This window comes from Thamnophis sirtalis, unplaced genomic scaffold, assembly GCF_051295495.1.
Source record: "Thamnophis sirtalis isolate CommonGarterSnake01/CBP01778 unplaced genomic scaffold, rThaSir2_p1.2 scaffold_2, whole genome shotgun sequence".
NCBI lineage: Eukaryota > Metazoa > Chordata > Lepidosauria > Squamata > Natricidae > Thamnophis > Thamnophis sirtalis.
Window position 1 is genome coordinate 58,572,293 of NW_028261382.1, and position 11,143 is coordinate 58,583,435.

The window sequence follows — 11,143 nt, forward strand, 5'->3', positions numbered from 1 at the left end:
CCATATTCTCTTTCAGGGGCCAGTATTCAGCAGCTGCAGAGCCTGAAGAATTCAGAATCTGTAGCTGTAGGTGGCACCGTCACCATGTCTTGTAGCTATAGTGGTGGGACCATCTCTGACAACAATTACCTTCGATGGCTCCAGCAGAAGCCCGGAGTGCTAAGGCTCTTAGTTGCTACCAGCAACACCAGGCCATCGAATGTCCCAGTCCGTTTCACTGGGACCACCTCTGGGAACACCATGTCCCTTACCATCGCTGGAACTTTGGGTGAAGACGAGGCTACTTATTACTGTGCTGTCTGGACTGGGAGCGGGTACACAGTGCTTGATTCAGACAGAGAAGTGAAACAAAAACTCTCTTTACTAGACTGGGGCTGTCACAATGTAGAGGAGATCTTCAATGGATGTCTTGTGTGAAGGCTTTCTGGATAGTGCAGGGGTCAGCAACCTGCAGCTCTGGAGCTGCATGCGGCTCTTTCATCCCTCTGCTGTGGCTCCCTGTCACCAGTCAGTAAAAGGAAAAAGGACACCATGCTAGGAGGAGACTCTATGGTGGGAGAACGGTCGGCAGAGGAAAAAAGACGCTGTGCTAGGAGGAGACTCTATGGTGGGGGAACCAGACTTCCGGTCAGCTCCAGAATTGAATGGGGGGGGCTTCCGATTAAGACCTTTGTGGCTATTTCAGTGTTTAAGGTTGCTGACTCCTGGGATAGTAATTGCATTTTTTCAAAGGCTGTGGTGGAATGTAGTCTGGATTCCCAGATGGGTGGGGCTGCATTCCAGAGGACTGAGAGATAGCAAAGTTTAGATAGTTGGTTGATAGAAAGAGGTGTTCTGACCTAAACTTCCCCAGCACCACGAAACTGAGTCCTCGTCCCAATAAGCCTCTTTTATTTAATTGACAGTGAATTCCTTTCCAGCAAAGTCTTTCCTCTCCCAAAGTCTTTCAAGATACTTCACAATTACCGACCTTTATCAGGCTTGGAGAGTGGCCAGGCCGATATCTTTCAGACGCCGCAATACTTGGCAAGAATGCAGGAATGAACTCCTGCACACTCCATTCCCCTTTTGCTCCTCTTTTATTTCCTCTGGGAGGAGCCATTCATTGTCCACCTGTGGCCTTACTCCCAAGTTGACCCTTGCTCCTTAACTGTTCCTTTCTCCTGGCAACTCTGTACATGCGCACTCTGGGAACAGGCTCGAGCTGATGTCTGACTCCGAAGGCAGCTGATAACTGGCATACGGCTCTGACACCCTCTCTGCCTCCGACACAGAGCCCTCATCAGAGCCTTCCCCAGACTCCAGGACTGGGCCATGTACCTCCCCAACCTCCTCACTGTCTGAATCTGCTGCCAGCTCCACTGGCCACTGGTGGGCCACAACAAGAGGGTCAAGATAGCTCTTTCTTAAATGTTCTTTAATAAGTAATGAGTTACTTTTGCAAGATTTTTATCTATAGGTGAGGAACAATAAAAGAACTGTTTTGGAGAGTGTTTTCTAGGGCCTGACATGTACTAAGAAATCATAGTGTTCATCAAAGCTATTAAGAAAAGACCTAGATGTCTATTTTCCAAGTTTATAAAAAGAAAGATTACAGAACGTTAACACTCCAATATCTATTATTTCTTTGTGTCATTATGGCAATGGTGTTTTGCCAGAATTTTTGTATGGGTCGGTAGCTAAAGTCCTTCCCAAGTGTCCTTGCTCATGAAAACATGGGAGTGTCCTCAAAAGCTCTACCAGCAAATCCTAATACTTGAAGAGAAGGAATCTTCAAAGGATGGTCTTTCTTTTCATCTCATATTTGAGGAAGAACTGATGAGCAGGGAGAACATTTGCATGAATATAATTCCGCACACTGGCCAAGGCTTAAGAGCAGAGAGGACAGCTGGATCTGCAGACAATTCAACCTTGACTCCATCTCCAACCATGGCTTGGCTGCCTCTTCTTTTCATCCTCTCCTCTTACTTTATGGGTAACTTACGACTTGGGATATCCATTAAAAATTACTGGGATTTCCACTCTTCCTCCATCTGCTAATAATTCAGAGAAGTGGTTTCTCCTCTACCTCTTTGACTTCTGATTTCTGTTCCTACCATATATTTCTCCTACATTCAATGAACATTGTGCTCATTGAGTTTTCCTATCATCTCTCCTTTATTTCAGGGATTTTTTCGCAAGTTGTCATAACTCAGCCAGAATCTGTGGCTGGAACTCCTGGAGGGACAATCCGAATCACTTGTACTAAAAACAGTGGAACAATTGGATCAGGCTATTCCTCCTGGTATCAACAGAAGCCTGGAAATTCCCCCAAACTTCTCATATATGATGATACCAGCAGAGCCTCTGGAATCCCAGAATGATTTTCCAGTTCTGTTGAAAGCTCGAGAACATCTGCCGTGTTAACCATCTCCAATCTTCAGGCAGAGGATGAAGCTGATTATTATTGCCTGTGTTATCTCGGCAATAACAAGTACACAGTGATACAATCCCACTGAAGAGCTGAACAAAAACATTGAAGCAGTGAACTCCAACATGCATGAGTAACCAATATGTGACATCTTCTTCTTGTTTCCTCTTAGCCTTCTCAAATTATCAGGTGCTTCCTTCCTGCTGTCACACCCACCTAGACTCTTAGGGATGTGATAGTTTCTCAATTCTCATTCTCTCTCTCTCTCTCTCTCTCTCCCTCTATCTATCTATCTATCTATCTATCTATCTATCTATCTATCTATCTATCTATCTATCTATCTATCTATCTATCTATTCATATCTATTCATATCTATATCTATCTATCTCTATCTCTATCTCTATCTCTATCTCTATCTCTATCTCTATCTCTATCTCTATCTCTATCTCTATCTCTATATCAATCTATCATCTATCTATCTATCTATCTATCTATCTATCTATCTATCTATCTATCTATCTATCTATCTCTATCTCTACTGTGCTGTGCTATGCTCTACTATGCAACGCTACACTACACTATATATAAATGACTCTGTGTGTGTGTGTGTGTGTGTGTGTGTGTGTGTGTGTGTGTGTGTGTGTGTGTGTGTGTTCCAGCATAACTCTGGAATGCCTCAAGCAATTTCAACCAAACTTGGTATTACTCTCTGGAAACAAATACCCCTCGAGGTATGTGTTCTGATCAGATACAGCCTGTTGTGCCTTAAAATGGCTTCTACTGTACTGCCTTAAAATGGCTTCTACTGTACAGCACAGTGGAGTTGCCATGGAAACGGCTTCACAGTACTCCACACAGGGGCACCCTCTACTAAGGAGGAAAGTCCAACATTAGAAATTACGTTTGGCCCAGACGTTTGTGAATGTCTACTATGGGATAGGGATAAACAAAGACAACAGCTAGGCTAACTACTAGTATCATATATTGATCAATTAGGTACAAGCTGAACCTTTAGTTCATCTTCCTGTTTGGTAAGGGCAGGGATCAGCATGGTTTTAAAAATGACCTGATTTGCATGCTAATTACATTCTTCCCCTCTAGGGTTTTAAGAGAGGCCGGGTAGAATCCAAATACTGAACATTTCATTCAGGAAGATCATCTAAGTGTCCACCATGGCTTGGGTTCTTCTGCTCCTCACCATCCTGTCTTCCTTAGGTGAGACCAAAGGAATCAGGGGGCAGGAGGAAAAAGTCCTTTTGATGGTCGCCATGTGGAATACAGGGTAGCCAATGCTGGCCATGGTTTGGCTGCGTAGCGTAGATTCACCTTATGTTCCTTAATTCCATGCTCTCCCTTGTTCCCTAAATCCCATGTCCTCTTTCAGGAGCCAGCATGCAGCAGCTGCAGAGCTCGAAGGAGCCATACTTTGTAGCCACAGGAGGGACCATCATCCTGTCCTGTAGATATGATGCCGGAACCATCGCTGATGAAAACTACCCACGATGGATCCAGCAGAAGGCAGAGCAGACTCCAAAGCTCTTAATATACGACATCAGCATCAGAGCCACAGGCATTCCAGATCGTTTCTCTGGCTCCAGGTCAGGGAGCACCATGTCTCTGACCATCACGGGGGCCTTGGTGGAAGATGAGGCCACTAATTACTGTTTTCTTTGGACAGGGAACGAGTGCACGGTGCTCGATTCGAATAGGGAAGTGAGACAAAAACCCTTGAAAGGAAGTGAAACGCTTGTATTGGTCTTGCCTTTTATCTCAAGCAGGCTCTGATAGCTGAGGAAGGTTCAATGAGCAGGCAGATCATTTGCATGAATTTGAATTCCACACTGGCAAAAGGCTTAAGAGCAGAGAGCACAGCTGGATCTGCAGACAATTCAACCCTGCATCTCCCACCATGGCTTGCCTGCCTCTTCTTATCCTCTCCTCTTCCTTTCTGGGTAATTGAAGACTGGGGATATCTACTGGGACTTATATCCTTCCTCCCTCACCTAATAATCCAGGGAAGTGGTTCCTCCTCTACTTCTTTGACTTCCAATTTCTGTTCCTACCACACATTTCTCCTACCTTCAATGAACATCATTGCTGATTGAATCCTCCTGTTATCTTTGCTTTTTTCCCCCCAGGGACTTTTTCCCAGTTTGTCTTGAATCAACCAGCTGCTGTGTCTGGATCTCTTCGGGAGAAAGTCCAAATCAATTGCAAAAGCAGTGGAGGAGTTGGAGAAGGCTATTTCTCCTGGTATCAACAGAAGCCTGGAAATGCCCCCAAACCCATTATATATTATGATAGCAGCAGACCCTCTGGAATCCCAGAACGGTTCTCCGGTTCTGTTGAAAGCTCGAGAACATCTGCCATGTTAAACATCTCCAATATTGAGGCAGAAGATGAAGCTGATTATTATTGCTTCTCTTATACAAACGATGGCAAGTACACAGTGATACAATCCCACTGAAGAGCTGAACAAAAACCTTCAGCAGGGGAACCCCAATATGCATGACTAGCCAATCTGTGACATCCTCTTCTTGGTTCCTCTTAGCCTCCTCAAATTCTCAGGTGCTTCCTTCCTGCTGTCACACCCACTTAGACTCCCAGGGATGTGATGGCATCTGAATTAGACACAGGTGTTATAATTAGCCTCTGGTCAGGCCTGCAATTATATTCCTTTTAGAATTCCTTATCCAACATTCCAACTGCAACCTAGCCACATCTCCTCCTCTTCTCCTCTGTCTACTGAAATAGTGATGGAAAAGTTTTGATTTTCTAAGATCAACCCTTCTGATCTGGAACGCTCACATTTTGGTTCTTATTAATCAATTCTGATCATAAAAGTTTCTTTAGAGTCCTTCACTCTTCCTTTTCACCTCTAACCTTTCTCTCCCCTTTGCAATTACACCTCTTTTACTGAAACTTTATCTCAGCTTCCTTTCAGATCTTTTGGCCCAGGTTGTCCTTAATCATCCCTCTCCTCTTTCTGCATCCTATGGAGAAACAGGATTTCTTCTAACAAAATGAGTGAAAATATTTGAGATTGATACACCTCCTGGGATCAGCTGTGTCCTCACCAGGAATATCAGCAAAATAAAAAACTCTTTAATACCCCCACTCATCCAATTCTGTCTCCTTGAGCAAATTCCCTATCACTGGACTCTCCTTTCTTGATTATTTTGGTCGTAACATTGGGTGTCTTTAAAAATTTTTATTGTTTTATAGGGTTGTAGTAAGGGTGAAGGTCATAACTATGTTCTCCTATATTCCCATTCTTCCTTCTCATCCACCTCATTTAGGGTCATGAAAAAATAGGTTGGAACAAACTATTGACATTTGATGTAGGTCACTATGCAATGAATCTTGGCATCTGCTTTGCCCAACCCCAAAAGTATCTTGAGCCCTGGGTAACCTAACCAGTAGAGGTCAGGATTGCCATATTTTTGAAACTTAGTCAGAAAGTTTAGTCCCCAAAGCTCTCTGTAGCAATGAGAAAATGTGTTAATTCCCTTCTCAAGGGGCACAAAGGGCAGAAAACGAATAAAAATCAAAGTATAACAGAATGCATGGGAAAGAGTTGGAATATTAATCAATTTCATGAAGAAATAAATAAATGGACCTCTAAGTTTACTTATGAGTAAAATAAGAGGGTTAAGAATGGTGAAATCCAAATGAAATACAATAGAAGGGGAAATAATATAAGGTGAGCGATATTGATTGATAATTGCTATTATAAAGAACAGGAAGCTCCTGTTCATATTGTATTGTGTAAATGTGGTGTACGTCTAGGTTTTGTGTGTGTGTATTTCACATGTTTGTTAATAAAAAATTATAAAATAAATAAATAAATAAATAAATAAATAAATAAATAAATAAATGGACCTAACAGCCCTGAAATTGGTAATAATGTCCCTGAAAGTTGAGAGGGATCTATCCCAGCCCAAACAAGGATGAAGGACATAAAATGAGGACCATTCTCATGCATGCTTTCTACATCTCAGGTGAGCTGAAGACCTTCCCAAATGTTCTCCCTAAACCAAAGAAGATGGTCTCTTGGAAAGCTGCATCAGGAAATCATGATTCTCAAAGAGAATAACAGAATGACAGAGTTGGAAGGGACCTTGGAGGTCTTCCAGTACAACCCCTACTCAGGCAGGAAGGACCTGTCAGGACTGATGAAGCTTTTGGTCTACTCTTTGGTCTACTCTTGGAGATCCCCTCTGATGAACACAACAACCTTTCAGGAAAATAGGAAGTTGTGACCCAACATAGATGGTTTTCATTCCCAAGATCCCTGAAATACTTCATAATTTCTCTGAAAAACTGAGAAGGATCTGTCTCAGCCTAAGCAAGGAATGGTGTAGGGAAAAAAAAGAGGACAATTCTCATGCATGCTTTCTACACCGCAGGTGAGCTGAGGTCCTTCTCTAATGTTCTCGCTCAGCTAAACAGGATGGTCTCCTCAAAAGCTACATCAGCAAATCATGATCCTCAAAGAGGAGGAACCTTCAAAGGGTGGTTTTTCCTTTTATCTGAAACAGGCTCTCCTATCTGAGGAAGTTTTGATGAGCAGTCAGAAGATTTGCATGAATTTGAATTCCTCACTAGCAAAAGGCTTAAGAGCAGAGAGGACAGATAGATCTGCAGACAATTCAACCCTGACTCCATCTTCCACCATGGCATGGTTGCCTCTTCTCATCCTCTCAGCTTCCTTTTTGGGTAATTTATGTCTTGGGATTCTACTAAAAATTGCTGTGACTTTAGCCTTCCTCTGTCTACTGATAATTCAGGCATCCATCTCCTAATTTCTGTTCCTACCACACATTTCTTCTGATTGAAAGGTCTCCATTGCTTAAGTGGACATTGTGCTGATAGTCTTTTCTGTCTTCTTTGTGTCCTTTCAGGAACTTTTTCTCAAGTTGTCCTCACTCAACCAGAATCTGTGTCTGGATCTCCTGGAGGGACAATCCGAATCACTTGTTCTATAAACAGTGGAACACTTGACACAGGGGATTCCTCCTGGTATCAGCAGAAGCCTGGAAATGCCCCCAAACCCATTATATATGAAGATACCAGCAGACCCTCTGGAATCCCAGAACGGTTCTCTGGTTCTATTGAAAACTCTGAAACATCTACCGTGTTAACTATCTCCAATCTTCAGCCAGAGGATGAAGCTGATTATTATTGCCTGTATCATGTAAGTGTTGGCAAGTGCACAGTGCTACAATCCAATTGAAGAGCTGAACAAAAACCTTGTAGCTGCTGAACTCCGACATGCATGACTTGCAAATGTGTGACATCTTGTTCTTGGTTCCTCAAAGTCTTCCCAAGCTGTCAGGTGTTTCCTCACTCCTGTCACTCCGCTTTGGACTCTTGGGGAATATGATGGCATCTGAGTTTTAGGAGGATGTTGTAATTGGACTGGGACTTTATAGTGAGCAGATGGAATGGGATCAGTTGACTTATACCTACATGATTTAGCATAGAGATTCACTCAGAACACTTTGCATAGTGGTCTATTTGGAGATATGAGACATGTTGTCCACCTTTATCCCACTTTCCAACTGTGAGCTGGCTACATCTCCTCTTGTTCTTATCAACCTTCTGATCTGGACACCCACTTTCTCGTTCTTATTGATCGTTTCTGTTCAGGGGATGTTTTTCTGAGTCTGTCATTCTCCCCTTTCCGATCTAGCATTTCTCTCCCCTTTGAAATTGTACGTCCTTGGTGGAAAAAGTTCTTTACTCTTTGCTTTCATACAAGATTTTGGCCCTGGTAGACTTGAATCAACCCCTTTCTCATTCAGCATCATTTGGAGAAATGGTGAGAATCTTTTATGACAAAAGAAGCAGAGAAAAATGAAAGTAATATGATGCCTTAGATGCGATATACAGGCAAACTAAGAGACCCTTTAAAATCTCACCTCAATTTCCGGCTCCGCCAACAGTTCTTCCAATTTTGTCCCCTTGAGATCCCCCAAACATTCTCAGATTGCTTACAAGAGGACACTACTTTCTGGTTTTGTTTGTCTTGCCCTTTAGATTTTGTTTAAATTCTGTGTTTTTCTGGATCAAAACAATGTTTTCCTTCCTGTTTTCCCTTCTCACCCAACATCTGTACAGTCATGAAAAAGTGGGTGTAAACTTGCCATTTCAATTGAGGTTGGTTACTATGCTGCTTCTTTATTTTAGCAAAGAGAATCTTGGCACCTACCTTTCAAACTCCAAAACTACCTTGAGGTTGTATTGACATAACCAATACAGGTCAGGATTGCCTTGTTTTCTGAACTCAGTCTGACATTTGAGTCCAAGGAGGAGTTCTGGTCTAAAGATGATGGGTATCAAGGTTTTACAATGGTAATGAGAAAGCATGTTGTCCCCTCTAGATAAGGCTGGCAGTATCCATACGTTGGTCTAATTGCAATGGTGGTTTATAGCATAGAATAGAAACGCAGAAGGGAGAAACAAAGGATGACAATCAACTAGACCGAGAAGAGGAGTTGACTTCTGAGTCATGATATTCCACCTTGAATTCTTTGTAGTGGAGAAGCAAATATGGAACTTATTCCCTGCCTACCAATCTCGCCTTCTTCTTTCAAGAAACACAACTAGGAAAAACAGGGTAAAATCCACAGCATAACAGAGTCCATGGAAAGGGCTGTAATATTAATAAATTTGAGCAAACAAATAAATTTATGGGATATAGTTGATTCTGAATAAGAATCTTCAGGTTATTTTTTATGCTGATATATTGTCTTTGCTGCTAGATATCTTGATATCTATGGAGATTCTCAGTCATCCGGATCATGGTTGTTTCAAAAGTGCCTTTTTTTTTTTTTAACTCAAAATGCAACCAGACTATGTTTCTTCTTGAGGAAAAAATGTTCTTTCCTTGAAGATATTTTACTTCTCATCCAAGAAAGTTCATCAGTTCTGACCTATCAGAACTGATGAAGCTTTTTTCCCCCAATTCTTTTGTGCACTCTTGGAGATCCCCTCTGATGAACTCAACAACCTTTCAGCAAAATAAAGAAATAACTCAATGCAATGAGCTTCCTTTTTATATTATGGTGGGACACCAGCTCCAATCTCAGTCATCCATCTCGCCACTGGACTGGATTTTTGTCTTCTCCTGGAGATCCCTTTGGATGAACACAACAACGTTTCTGGAAAACATGAATCAGTGACTAACATAGATGATTTTTATTCCTAATATTCCTGAAAGAAGTCACAATTTCTGTGAAAAAATGAGAGGGATCTGTCTCAGCCTGAAGTAGGAAGGATGAAGGACATAAAATGAGGACAAATCTCATGCATGCTTTCTACACTGCAGGTGAGCTGAAGTCCTTCCCAAATGTTCCCACTCAGCCAAACAGGATGGTCCCTTCAAATACTGCATCAGGAAATCATGATCCTCAAAGAGTTGGAAGAGACCATGGAGGTCTTTTAGTCCAACCCCTGCTCAGGCAGGAAGGAAGCTTCTAGGGATGGTCTTTCCTTTTATCTGAAGCAGGCTTTGATATCTGAGGAAGATTCAATGAACAGGCGGATCATTTGCATGAATTTGAATTCCTCATTGGCCAAAGGCTTAAGAGCAGAGAGCACAGCTGGATCTGCAGACAATTCGGTTCTGACCTCATCCCCAACCATGGCTTGGATGCCTCTTATCTTGGCTATCCTTTCATCTTCCTTTACGGGTAATTTATGTCTTGGGATTTCTACTCTAAAATTGCTGGGACTATGACTTTCCTCTTTCTACTGATAATTCAGAAATCCATCCCCTAATTTCTGTTCCTACCACACGTATCCTCTGATTTAAATGAAGATTTTTGCTGATAGTCTTTCCTGTCATCTTTATTGTCTTTTAGGGACTTTCTCCCAAGTTGTCCTGACTCAACCAGAATCTGTGGCTGTATCTCCTGGAGGGTCAATCCGAATCTCTTGTTCTATAAGCAGTGGAACAATTGGATCAAGCTATTCCTCCTGGTATCAACAGAAGCCTGGAAATGTCCCCAAAACCATTATATATGATGATACCAGCAGACCCTCTGGAATCCCAGAACGATTCTCTGGTTCAGTTGAAAACTCGAGAACATCTGCCGTGTTAACCATCTCCAATCTTCAGGCAGAGGATGAAGCTGATTATTATTGCCTGTCTTATATAAGTGGTGGCACGTACACAATGATACAATCTCACTGAAGAGCTGAACAAAAACCTTCCAGCAGGTGATGTCCGGTATGCATGACTAGCCAACGTGTAAAAATGTGGTGGCAAGTAAAAAAAGAGGGGGGGTGAGCCCCTTTGTTCGTAAATAGAATTTAAAATTTGTAACAAAAAAATATTGCAAAAAACAAAAACAAAAAACATTTCTGTTGCTAAGTAAGACAGATTTTTTTTCAGAATTTTTTTTATTTTTTGTTCTCTTACATTCCATTTTAAGTATACGTTCACATAATTATTATTCTTTACATTTGTCATTCTTATACATTTGTTATTTCATTTCATAGGTTATAATATACAGTTTGGGTTGCTTTATTTACCATCCCTTCTACCTGTTGTAACACCACCTTGTTTTCCCTTTCTTTTCCTCCTCCCTCCCTTCTCTACTTCCTTCCTTCCTCCTCTCCTTCCCCTTCCTTCTTCCCTTCCCTTTTTCCTACTCCTACTCTTCCTTTTCCCCTTCCTACCCTCTCTCCTTCTCTTTCTCTCCCTTCCATCTTCCTCTCTTCAC

General features: G+C 42.0%; 1 pseudogene; it reads left to right on the top strand.

The window, feature by feature from the left end:
• Positions 1–6,375: 6,375 nt before the first annotated feature.
• Positions 6,376–7,647, top strand: LOC148048862 (immunoglobulin lambda variable 6-57 pseudogene; annotated as a pseudogene).
• The last annotated feature ends 3,496 nt before the right edge of the window (positions 7,648–11,143 follow it).